Below are 12,151 nucleotides of genomic sequence, written 5' to 3'. Positions count from 1 at the left end.
AGTATTTAGTAGCATTGCCTTTAAATTGTTTAACTTGGGTTAAATGTTTTGGGTAGCCTTCCACAAGCTTCCACAAGTTGGGTGAATTTTGGCCCATTACTCCTGTCAGAGCTGGTGTTATTGAATCAGGTTTTGTAGGCCTCCTTGCTCACACATGCTTTTCAGTTCTGCCCACAAATGTTCTATAGGATTGAGGTCAGGGCTTTGTGATGGCCACTCCAATACCTTGACTTTGTTGTCCTTAAGCCATTTTGTCACAACTTTGGAAGTATGCTTGGGGTCATTGTCCATTTGTGACCAGGCTACCCGAAACGTTTGACCCAAGTTAAACAATTTAAAGGCAATGCTACCAAATACTAATTGAGTATATGTAAACTTCTAACACACTGGGAATGTGATGAAAGAAAAAAAGCTGAAATAAATAATTCTCTCTACAATTATTCTGACATTTCACATTTTAAAATACAGTGGTGATCCTAACTGACCTAAGACAGGGATTAAATGTCAGGAATTGTGAAAAACTGAGTTTAAATGTATTTGGCTAAGGTGTATATAAACTTCTGACTTCAACTGTACATATTACCTCAATTACATCGACACCGGTGCCCCCGCACATTGACTCTGTACCGGTGCCCCCTGTATATAGCCTCCACATTGACTCTGTACCGGTGCCCCCTGTATATAGCCTCCACATTGACTCTGTACCGGTGCCCCCTGTATATAGTCTCGCTTTGTTATTTACTGCTGCTCTTTCATTATTTGTTTTCTCTTACTTTTTGGGGGGTATTTTCTTAAAGCTGCATTGTTGGTTAAGGGCTTGTAAGTAAGCATTTCACTGTAAGGTCTACAACTGTCGTATTTGGCGCATGTGACAAATACATTTGATTTGATTTGCAGTTTCATAGCTGGCAGAATGATGCCACTGGAATATAAACTGCAGCTCTGCTCTTGTTCACATGTCCACACTTGATCTGCATCCCTACGGGAATGTGTGTGTGTGTGCAGGCAGTGGTGAGTGCGTGTGGTTGTGAGAGTGCATGTGGAAACCTCTGTGTACGCCTTCTCACAAGTGTGTGTGTGTTAGAGGGATGCCATTTGGGATTTGGATCTGCTGGTGCATTAATGAGTGCTGGTTCATTAATGAGTAACACGCACCCCTCATCTCCAACAATAACCCCTCTGCCCACACTCCCACCCCCTTACCCCCCCAGCCAAAAACACCCCCTCCAAGCACACCCACCATCCCCCTTTTGCTGTCCCCTCCTCTCTCTCTCTGTCTCCCTCTCTGTCTCCCTCTCTGTCTCTATCTCTCTTCTCCTCCTCTGTCTCCCTCTCCTTCTCTGTATCTCTTCTCCTCCTCACTCTCTTCTCTGTCTCCTTCCCCGTCTCTCTCTCTCTCTCTCTCTCTCTCTCTCTCTCTCTCTCTCTCTCTCTCTCTCTCTCTCTCTCTCTCTCTCTCTCTCTCTCTCTCTCTCTCTCTCTCTCTCTCTCTCTCTCTCTCTCTCTCTCTCTCTCTCTCTCTCTCTCTCTCTCTCTCTCTCTCTCTCTCTCTCTCTCTCTCTCTCTCTCTCTCTCTCTCTCTCTCTCTCTCTCTCTCTCTCTCTCTCTCTCTCTCTCTCTCTCTCTCTCTCTCTCTCTCTCTCTCTCTCTCTCTCTCTCTCTCTCTCTCTCTCTCTCTCTCTCTCTCTCTCTCTCTCTCTCTCTCTCTCTCTCGACATTTCCAGTCTCAGTTCTTTGCCAGAGGAGGAACTTCTTCATTTGGAGTGTGAGACAATGCGGCAGGCCCTGTGTCTTTGTGCTCCTGACATCCCTCCGAGCCACAATATGGCCCCGTCAGGGATCACTGAGGACACACAATGGCCATTACCCATGGGGCCGAGCAGCAGGGCCTCAGGGACGGGGCCCGGGTGGACAGCTTCCAGACTGCTGGGTGTCTGGGGCCACACTGGGAGAGGAGAGAGGGATGGAAGGAGGAGAGGATAGGGGGATGAAGGGAGGAGAGAAGAAGAGAGATATGGAGTGAGGAAAGGAGAAGAGAGAGATTGAGGGAGGAAGGAAGGAAGGAGAGGAGAAAGAAAAGAGGAGATATGAAAAAGAGTAGAGGGGAAAATGGGAAGAAAGTTGAGAGTCAAAGGCAAAGTCGTAGGAGAGAGAGACAGACAGGGTATGGGTGAGGGATAGAACACTGGAACCTTTGCCATAAGGAGAGAGTTAGGTTTTGGGGGGGACTAGTAGGGAGGACATGGGTCTTAGGTTAGATCTCTCTGGGGAGACGAGGGGGGGATAATGGATGATGCTGTTTGTCTTGGAGCTGAACTTGGTTGCCTGATCACACAGGCAGAAGGGGAATGCAGGCAAGCATTGAGCAAACAGCCTGAAGAAAGGACCTGTTTCCCCTGGCTGCTGCTGCCCTGACCCCAAGGCCCAGGCCACACTGGCTGGACATAGAGGGTGGACAGGGACAGACAAAGGCTGAACAGGAGGGCCCGAGGGGATGAACCAGGGGGCCATGGTGGGACAGAAGGGGGTGGACGTGGGTCATTGGGTGAGACTGAACTTAACCATCAGTCTCCCATGATAATCTCCCTCAGCTTGATGCTCTGTCACTCTCTGTCACTGTTCTCACCGTTTAGAAGACAACATAGCAAAACCCCAGCAGCTCCACCAACGCTATGTGACTAAACAAACTACCATACCTACGCAAAGTGGACCACAAGGAGATAACTTTAATTTTCATGCCTTTTGTGTTGTAATGCTAAACCAATTAATCCCAATGTCAACATAGCTTAATTTTATTAAAAGCCTTCTTCTCAGTTGAGAGGACACAGGCCAATTAGTAGGAAGTCCTCAACCACAGCATCTGAGACATTCCTGCAGCTCCTGTCCAAACGTTTGCTCTCACCTTAGTGAGGGGTCAGTCCCAACATGATTATCTGGGTCACTGCTCACCTATTCTGGGCCAGAGCTGACAGGGACATGCATCAGGCCTCTGGTAGGAAGGAGAGTAGGAGAGATAAAAGTGCTGTTAAGGTGGGCCTTTCAATTAAGACCTACAGTAGACAACCAGGTGAGGGGAGTTCCTTACTAATTAGTGACTTTCATTCATCAATCAAGTACAGGGAAAGAGCGAAAACCCGCGCACACTCGGCCCTCCGTGGAATGAGTTTGACACATGTGCCCTATATAGAGCACTATGAAGGGAATAGGGTGCCATTTGGGATACAAAGACTGTGTAGAGGAGAGGGAGGAAGTTTCTTTACATTCCACTCCCTCTCCCTCTCACTGTTCCTGTTTCTGTTACCGATCCACCATGCTGCAGTGATAATGGACATCTTATCTATCTGGAGGCTACACTTCTCACTGGCCTGCACTTTTTCAATGGACTGACTGCACTAGCTCCTTTCCCCCTTTTCTCACAGTGGAGGGGTGAACATTGACAGATGGCCCTCTCTCGCTTTATCTATCTTTCATTCTCTCACTGTCTGGCTCTTATTGTCTCTCTCTCACTCACTTTCTCACTCACACTCACTTTCTCACTCACTCTCAAGTTTCTCTGAAGGATTCAAAACTTTATCATGACAGAAGTTATCGTTTAGCATTATCTGGTGCAATATACATTGAAAGTTCTCTCGTCTCTTATTGTAAAATAACTTTTACATCCATTCTGAAGGAAGGATGGGAGGGAGTCTAGGGGGGGGGATAGGGGAGACCGACGTGTAGAAGGAGGGGAGGGAGGGGAGAGAGAGGAGCGAGATGGAGGTGAAGGAGAGAGGAGAATGACCTAACAGGCAGGAGAAGGTGGAGAAAGAGAGAGGAAAATGGGAATTGACATTCCGCAAGCCCCTGTTCCCTCACAAACTCCCTTCTTTCCCCTCTTCTCCCTCCCTCCCTCCCTCCCTCCCTCCCTCCCTCCCTCCCTCCCTCCCTCCCTCCCTCCCTCCCTCCCTCCCTCCCTCCCCTCCCTCCCTCCCTCCCTCCCTCTCTCTCTCTCTCTCTCTCTCTCCCTCCCTCCGCCACTCCTGTCCTCTCTATGTTTCTCTGCACCCTGGGTGCTTTCATAGTTGTATTTAGTGTTGAAGCCTGTGGATGCTGCAGCCATGCAGAGTTGAATGGAAAGACACAACATGTGGCCTGCCCCCAGCCAAAATGCACCATCTGGCCTGTCCACGCCAAGGTAGGAGACCCGGGCCCCACGTATAGAGGCCAGGCACCGAGCAGGGGACAGAACAGATGTGTGACCAAAATATTCACACAGAAACACACTAACTCACTGAGGCACGCACACACACACATACACAACATGCATGATCAAATGCGGGGCCCCTCATACACATACAAACTCATACCAGGACATCCATACATGCAAACCCTCATCCACATTAACATGCATAAGTATCAGAGGATAGGGCACAGAAATCATATTGCTACCCAAAGAATACACAGGGTGCACTGGGGAGATGTGTGCTTCACTGGCGTGCTGTTGATGGACAAACAGTACATGTGATAACATTGCATGTGTACATACAGCAAAATATCATTATCCATCAGGGATGTGATAGAAGGATCTGTTTCTCTGTGTTACCAAACCTTTCGATCCAACCCCTGGTCAGGGGGAATCCCCGTACCTAGCCTCAGAATTCTGCTATTCCGTGAGAGCTGAACGGCCATAAGCATGGTGACCTTTTGGGGTCAGAAAATCATTTGTGTCTCATCCATGGTCTGTGTGTTCTGTGGCATATAATTGACATTTAATGAAGACAGGTCCAGGCATGGGGCCGCAAGGCGATAGAGAGAGGGGTGAGGGGTGGAGGGGGAGAGGGGAGAGAAGGGAAAAAGAGTGGAGAGAGAGAAAGAGGGGATCGAGTGGAGAGAAAGTATAGCAGAGAAGAACAGACGCTGAGGACGAACAGCCTGTTGAGTCACTGCCAGCCCCATCTGTCTACTATTTCACATCAGCACCATCAAAAAAACACAAAGGGGGAGGTGTGTGTGTGTGTGTGTGTGTGTGTGTATGTGTATCACTTTCCTGACATTCCAATAGGAACACGTTCAGCACAAAATAGGAGGAAACTTTTACATTTGTACTACATTTTGATTGTTCTGTTTTAAAAAATGTATCCCGTTCTCTGGTCGTACACCGGGTATGGCTGAGTAGTCCTCTTCCCTTCCTGACAACTCTTCCCGCCAAGGAGTACAGTAGCTGTGTTATTCATAGGAGAACCCAACGGAAGTTGGACTGACTTCAAAGTCTAGGCTTGGGGAAAACCAAGCTGCTCTATGGTACTACACAACTAGAGACAACTCTACAGTGTGTGGCGAGAGGTTAGCCACTGTGGATGGAGCATTGGGATACCCACAGTACAGCGGCTTTAACTTAGACTTAGAGGATGTTACTGTGTGAAAATAGAGGTTTAAAAACAGTGGTAAAGGATTCAGTCTGAAACTGCACTATGGCTGGCTTGACATTTAAAGGCAATTTCTAATTGAGCCAAAATGAGCGATCTCCTCAAACACGGTAACATTGCCTTTAAAAGTCGCATTACAAGCAAGATTGTAAAACACATTGTGGTTGGGATTTTTAAGTTGTTATTTTCAGAAATACAATAGACACATTTCCAATTCAGCTCTCACCTTTAGTCTTCAGTCATAAGGAATTCTGTTTTGGCAACACAATATCAGCACTGCCTCATGTTTGCACCATGGCCCCGCTGTCCACTGAATGCCACTTCTCAATATTTCAAACTTTAACTAAAGTTCAGCCATAGTATCGTAAAGAGTTAGTGGTGAGCTCCAGCTATCTTCATGGCGGCAGAGATTCCACCATGTGTTTGCTTATGCCCTGATGAGATAGCACAGGTACTGTAAAGATATGATACAGTGCCTTCAGAAAGTATTCACACCCATTGACTTTTTCCACATTTTGTTGTGTTACAGCCTGAATTTAAAATTGTTTAAATTGACATTTTGTGTCACTGGGCTACACAAAATATCCCATAATGTTAAAGTGGAATTATGTTCCTCAAAAGTTTTACAAATTAATTAAAAATGAAAAGCTGCAATGTCTGGGGTCAATAACTACTCAACCCCTTTGTTTTGGCAAGCCTAAAAATGTTCAGGAGTAAAAATGTGCTTAACAAGTCACATAATTAGTTTCTTGGACTCACTCTATGTGAAATAATATGTTTAACATGATACAATTATATGTAAGGTCCCTCAGTCAAGCTGTGAATTTCATATACAGATTCAACCACAAAGACCAGGGAAGTTTTCCAATGCCTCGCAAAGAAGGGCATCTATTGGTAAATGGGTCAAATAAAAAAAATCTGACATTGAATATCACTTTGAGCATGGTAAAGTTATTATCTACACTTTGGATGGTGTATCAATATACCCAGTCACTACAACGATACAGGCGTCCTTCCTATGTCAGTTGTCAGAGAGGAAGGAAACCACTTAGGGATTTCACCATGAGGCCAATGGTGACATTAAACAGTTACTGAGTTTAATGACTGTGATAGGAGACAACTGAGGATGGATCAACAACGTTGTAGTTACTCCACAATACTAACATAAATGACAAAGTGAAAATAAAGAAGCCTGTACAGAATAAAAAATATTTCAAAACATGCGTCCTGTTTGCAACAAGGTACTAAACTAATACTGCAAAAAATGCAGCAAAGCAATTTTAACCTTTTGTCCTAAATACAAAGTGTTATGTTTGGGGCAAATCCAATACAACCCTTTACTGAGTACAACTCTCCATATTTTCAAGCATAGTCGTGGCTGCATCATGTTATGAGTATGCTTTTAATCGTTATGTACTGGGGAGTTTTTCAGGATAAAAAAGAAACATAATTGCAAAAGGGTTTTCTAATCATCAATTAGCCTTTTAAAATTATAAACTTGTATCAGCTAACACAACGTGCCATTGGAAAACAAGATTGATGGTTGCTGATAATGGGCCTCTGTACACCTATGTAGATATTACATTAAAAATACAATAGTCATTTACAACATTAACAATGTCTACACTGTATTTCTGATCAATTTGATGTTATTTTAATGGACAAAAATTAATTTTTCTTTCAAAAACAAGGACATTTCTAAGTGACCCCAAACTTTTGAATGATAGTGTACAGTGGGGAGAACAAGTATTTGATACACTGCCGATTTTGCAAGTTTTCCTACTTACAAAGCATGTAGAGGTCTGTAATTGTTATCATAGGTACACTTCAACTGTGAGAGACGGAATCTAAAACAAAAATCCAGAAAATCACATTGTATGATTTTTAAGTAAATAATTTGCATTTTATTGCATGACATAAGTATTTGATACATCAGAAAAGCAGAACTTAATATTTGGTACAGAAACCTTTGTGTGCAATTACAGAGATCATACGTTTCCTGTAGTTCTTGACCAGGTTTGCACACACTGCAGCAGGGATTTTGGCCCACTCCTCCATACAGACCTTCTCCAGATCCTTCAGGTTTCGGGGCTGTCGCTGGGCAATACGGACTTTCAGCTCCCTCCAAAGATTTTCTATTGGGTTCAGGTCTGGAGACTGGCTAGGCCACTCCAGGACCTTGAGATGCTTCTTACGGAGCCACTCCTTAGTTGCCCTGGCTGTGTGTTTTGGGTCGTTGTCATGCTGGAAGAACCAGCCACGACCCATCTTCAATGCTCTTACTGAGGGAAGGAGGTTGTTGGCCAAGATCTCGCGATACATGGCCCCATCCATCCTCCCCTCAATACGGTGCAGTCGTCCTGTCCCCTTTGCAGAAAAGCATCCCCAAAGAATGATGTTTCCACCTCCATGCTTCACGGTTGGGATGCTGTTCTTGGGGTTGTACTCATCCTTCTTCTTCCTCCAAACACGGCGGGTGGAGTTTAGACCAAAAAGCTCTATTTTTGTCTCATCAGACCACATGACCTTCTCCCATTCCTCCTCTGGATCATCCAGATGGTCATTGGCAAACTTCAGACGGGCCTGGACATGCGCTGGCTTGAGCAGGGGGATCTTGCGTGCGCTGCAGGATTTTAATCCATGACGGCATGGTGTGTTACTAATGGTTTTCTTTGAGACTGTGGTCCCAGCTCTCTTCAGGTTATTGACCAGGTCCTGCCGTGTAGTTCTGGGCTGATCCCTCACCTTCCTCATGATCATTGATGCCCCACGAGGTGAGATCTTGCATGGAGCCCCAGACCGAGGGTGATTGACCGTCATCTTGAACTTCTTCCATTTTCTAATAATTGCGCCAACAGTTGTTGCCTTCTCACCAAGCTGCTTGCCTATTGTCCTGTAGCCCATCCCAGCCTTGTGCAGGTCTACAATTTTATCCCTGATGTCCTTACACAGCTCTCTGGTCTTGGCCATTGTGGAGAGGTTGGAGTCTGTTTGATTGAGTGTGTGGACAGGTGTCTTTTATACAGGTAACGAGTTCAAACAGGTGCAGTTAATACAGGTAATGAGTGAAGAACAGGAGGGCTTCTTAAAGAAAAACTAACAGGTCTGTGAGAGCCGGAATTCTTACTGGTTGGTAGGTGATCAAATACTTATGTCATGCAATAAAATGCTAATTAATTACTTAAAAATCATACAATGTGATTTTCTGGATTTTTGTTTTAGATTCCGTCTCTTACAGTTGAAGTGTACCTATGATAAAAATTACAGACCTCTACATGCTTTGTAAGTAGGAAAACCTGCAAAATCGGCAGTGTATCAAATACTTGTTCTCCCCACTGTATTTTTTTACATCACGTTCAGTGTGACATGTTCTAGGTCTGCCGATTATGTACCACTATGTCGTAGGGTCCAACAAAGGTCTGGCAGTGTCAGAAATGTTGAGCCTTTATCGTGTAGTGCGGCTGGTTTACAAGCCGATCCCAGTGACTGACCAATAGGAACACGGCTGGCACAATACGATTATTGTAAAAGCTGTGGTGAAAGTAGATTTAATTTCTTACCGGTACGGGACCCCCAAGTGCACGCACAATTTTTTTTCTTCTATACTACAAAAATGACAGGCTAGCCTACTCTGCTGACACTGACAAACAGATCCATAAAAACGAAAGTGTCTGATTCATATAATCCACTTACTAAAATGGGAGGCACAAATACAACATGACGTCCATCTGGAGGAAGGATATTATTGTCCAAAAACAAACAAAAGTGGCACTGACCAAATGACAGTGAATATGTACACTTACCCAATGATAATGACAATGAATATGTACACTGACCCAATGATAATGACAGTGAATATGTACACTTACCCAATGATAATGACAGTGAATATGTACACTTACCCAATGATAATGACAGTGAATATGTACACTGACCCAATGATAATGACAGTGAATATGTACACTTACCCAATGATAATGACAGTGAATATGTACACTGACCCAATGATAATGACAGTGCATATGTACACTGACCCAATGATAATGACAGTGAATATGTACACTGACCCAATGATAATGACAGTGAATATGTACACTTACCCAATGATAATGACAGTGAATATGTACACTGACCCAATGATAATGACAGTGAATATGTACACTGACACAATGATAATGACAGTGAATATGTACACTGACCCAATGATAATGACAGGGAATATGTACACTGACCCAATGATAATGACAGTGAATATGTACACTGACCCAATGATAATGACAGTGAATATGTACACTTACCCAATGATAATGACAGTGAATATGTACACTTACCCAATGATAATGACAGTGAATATGTACACTGACCCAATGATAATGACAGGGAATATGTACACTGACCCAATGATAATGACAGTGCATATGTACACTGACCCAATGATAATGACAGTGAATATGTACACTGACCCAATGATAATGACAGTGAATATGTACACTGACCCAATGATAATGACAGTGAATATGTACACTGACCCAATGATAATGACAGTGAATATGTACACTGACACAATGATAATGACAGTGAATATGTACACTGACCCAATGATAATGACAGGGAATATGTACACTGACCCAATGACAATGACAGGGAATATGTACACTTACCCAATGATAATGACAGCGAATATGTACACTGACCCAATGATAATGACAGGGAATATGTACACTGACCCAATGATAATGACAGGGAATATAAACACTGACCCAATGATAATGACAGGGAATATGTACACTTACCCAATGATAATGACAGGGAATATGTACACTTACCCAATGATAATGACAGTGAATATGTACACTGACACAATGATAATGACAGTGAATATGTACACTGACCCAATGATAATGACAGGGAATATGTACACTGACCCAATGATAATGACAGTGAATATGTACACTTACCCAATGATAATGACAGTGAATATGTACACTTACCCAATGATAATGACAGTGAATATGTACACTGACCCAATGATAATGACAGGGAATATGTACACTGACCCAATGATAATGACAGTGCATATGTACACTGACCCAATGATAATGACAGTGAATATGTACACTGACCCAATGATAATGACAGTGAATATGTACACTGACCCAATGATAATGACAGTGCATATGTACACTGACCCAATGATAATGACAGTGAATATGTACACTGACCCAATGATAATGACAGTGAATATGTACACTGACCCAATGATAATGACAGTGAATATGTACACTGACCCAATGATAATGACAGTGAATATGTACACTGACACAATGATAATGACAGTGAATATGTACACTGACCCAATGATAATGACAGGGAATATGTACACTGACCCAATGACAATGACAGGGAATATGTACACTTACCCAATGATAATGACAGTGAATATGTACACTTACCCAATGATAATGACAGGGAATATGTACACTGACCCAATGATAATGACAGGGAATATAAACACTGACCCAATGATAATGACAGGGAATATGTACACTTACCCAATGATAATGACAGGGAATATGTACACTTACCCAATGATAATGACAGTGAATATGTACACTGACACAATGATAATGACAGTGAATATGTACACTGACCCAATGATAATGACAGGGAATATGTACACTGACCCAATGATAATGACAGTGAATATGTACACTGACCCAATGATAATGACAGTGAATATGTACACTTACCCAATGATAATGACAGTGAATATGTACACTTACCCAATGATAATGACAGTGAATATGTACACTGACCCAATGATAATGACAGTGAATATGTACACTGACCCAATGATAATGACAGTGAATATGTACACTGACCCAATGATAATGACAGTGAATATGTACACTGACACAATGATAATGACAGTGAATATGTACACTGACCCAATGATAATGACAGGGAATATGTACACTGACCCAATGACAATGACAGGGAATATGTACACTTACCCAATGATAATGACAGTGAATATGTACACTGACCCAATGATAATGACAGGGAATATGTACACTGACCCAATGATAATGACAGGGAATATAAACACTGACCCAATGATAATGACAGGGAATATGTACACTTACCCAATGATAATGACAGGGAATATGTACACTTACCCAATGATAATGACAGGGAATTTGTACACTTACCCAATGATAATGACAGGGAATATGTACACTGACCCAATGATAATGACAGTGAATATGTACACTGACCCAATGATAATGACAGTGAATATGTACACTGACCCAATGATAATGACAGTGAATATGTACACTGACCCAATGATAATGACAGTGAATATGTACACTGACCCAATGATAATGACAGGGAATATGTACACTGACCCAATGATAATGTTAGCTACCGTTATTTGGTATTGGTATTTGCAGAGCGCGCTGCCTAAATTGCGGGCCTTTCCGACTGTAGGCTATCAGTTGTTAAACAATCCACAGGTTTTTTTTGTTGAGAAGAAGCTAATGATCATCTGTGGCCAAATCCTGCTTTCTGGTGTAGTAGCCTATTTTGAATGATTTAATGTATTTCTTTATAGACATGGATTAGCTAATTAGTCTATATAATTGTGGCAATTTAATAAAATTTACTTTAGGGAAAGCTTAGCTTCCTCTAGCCTTATGGACAGGCCGCCTATGCCTTTTAATGTGGCATAAACACAACCAGTC

The sequence above is a fragment of the Salvelinus alpinus genome, chromosome 15, assembly GCF_045679555.1.
Source record: "Salvelinus alpinus chromosome 15, SLU_Salpinus.1, whole genome shotgun sequence".
NCBI classification, from domain to species: Eukaryota; Metazoa; Chordata; class Actinopteri; order Salmoniformes; family Salmonidae; genus Salvelinus; species Salvelinus alpinus.
This window is presented reverse-complemented; position numbering follows the sequence as displayed.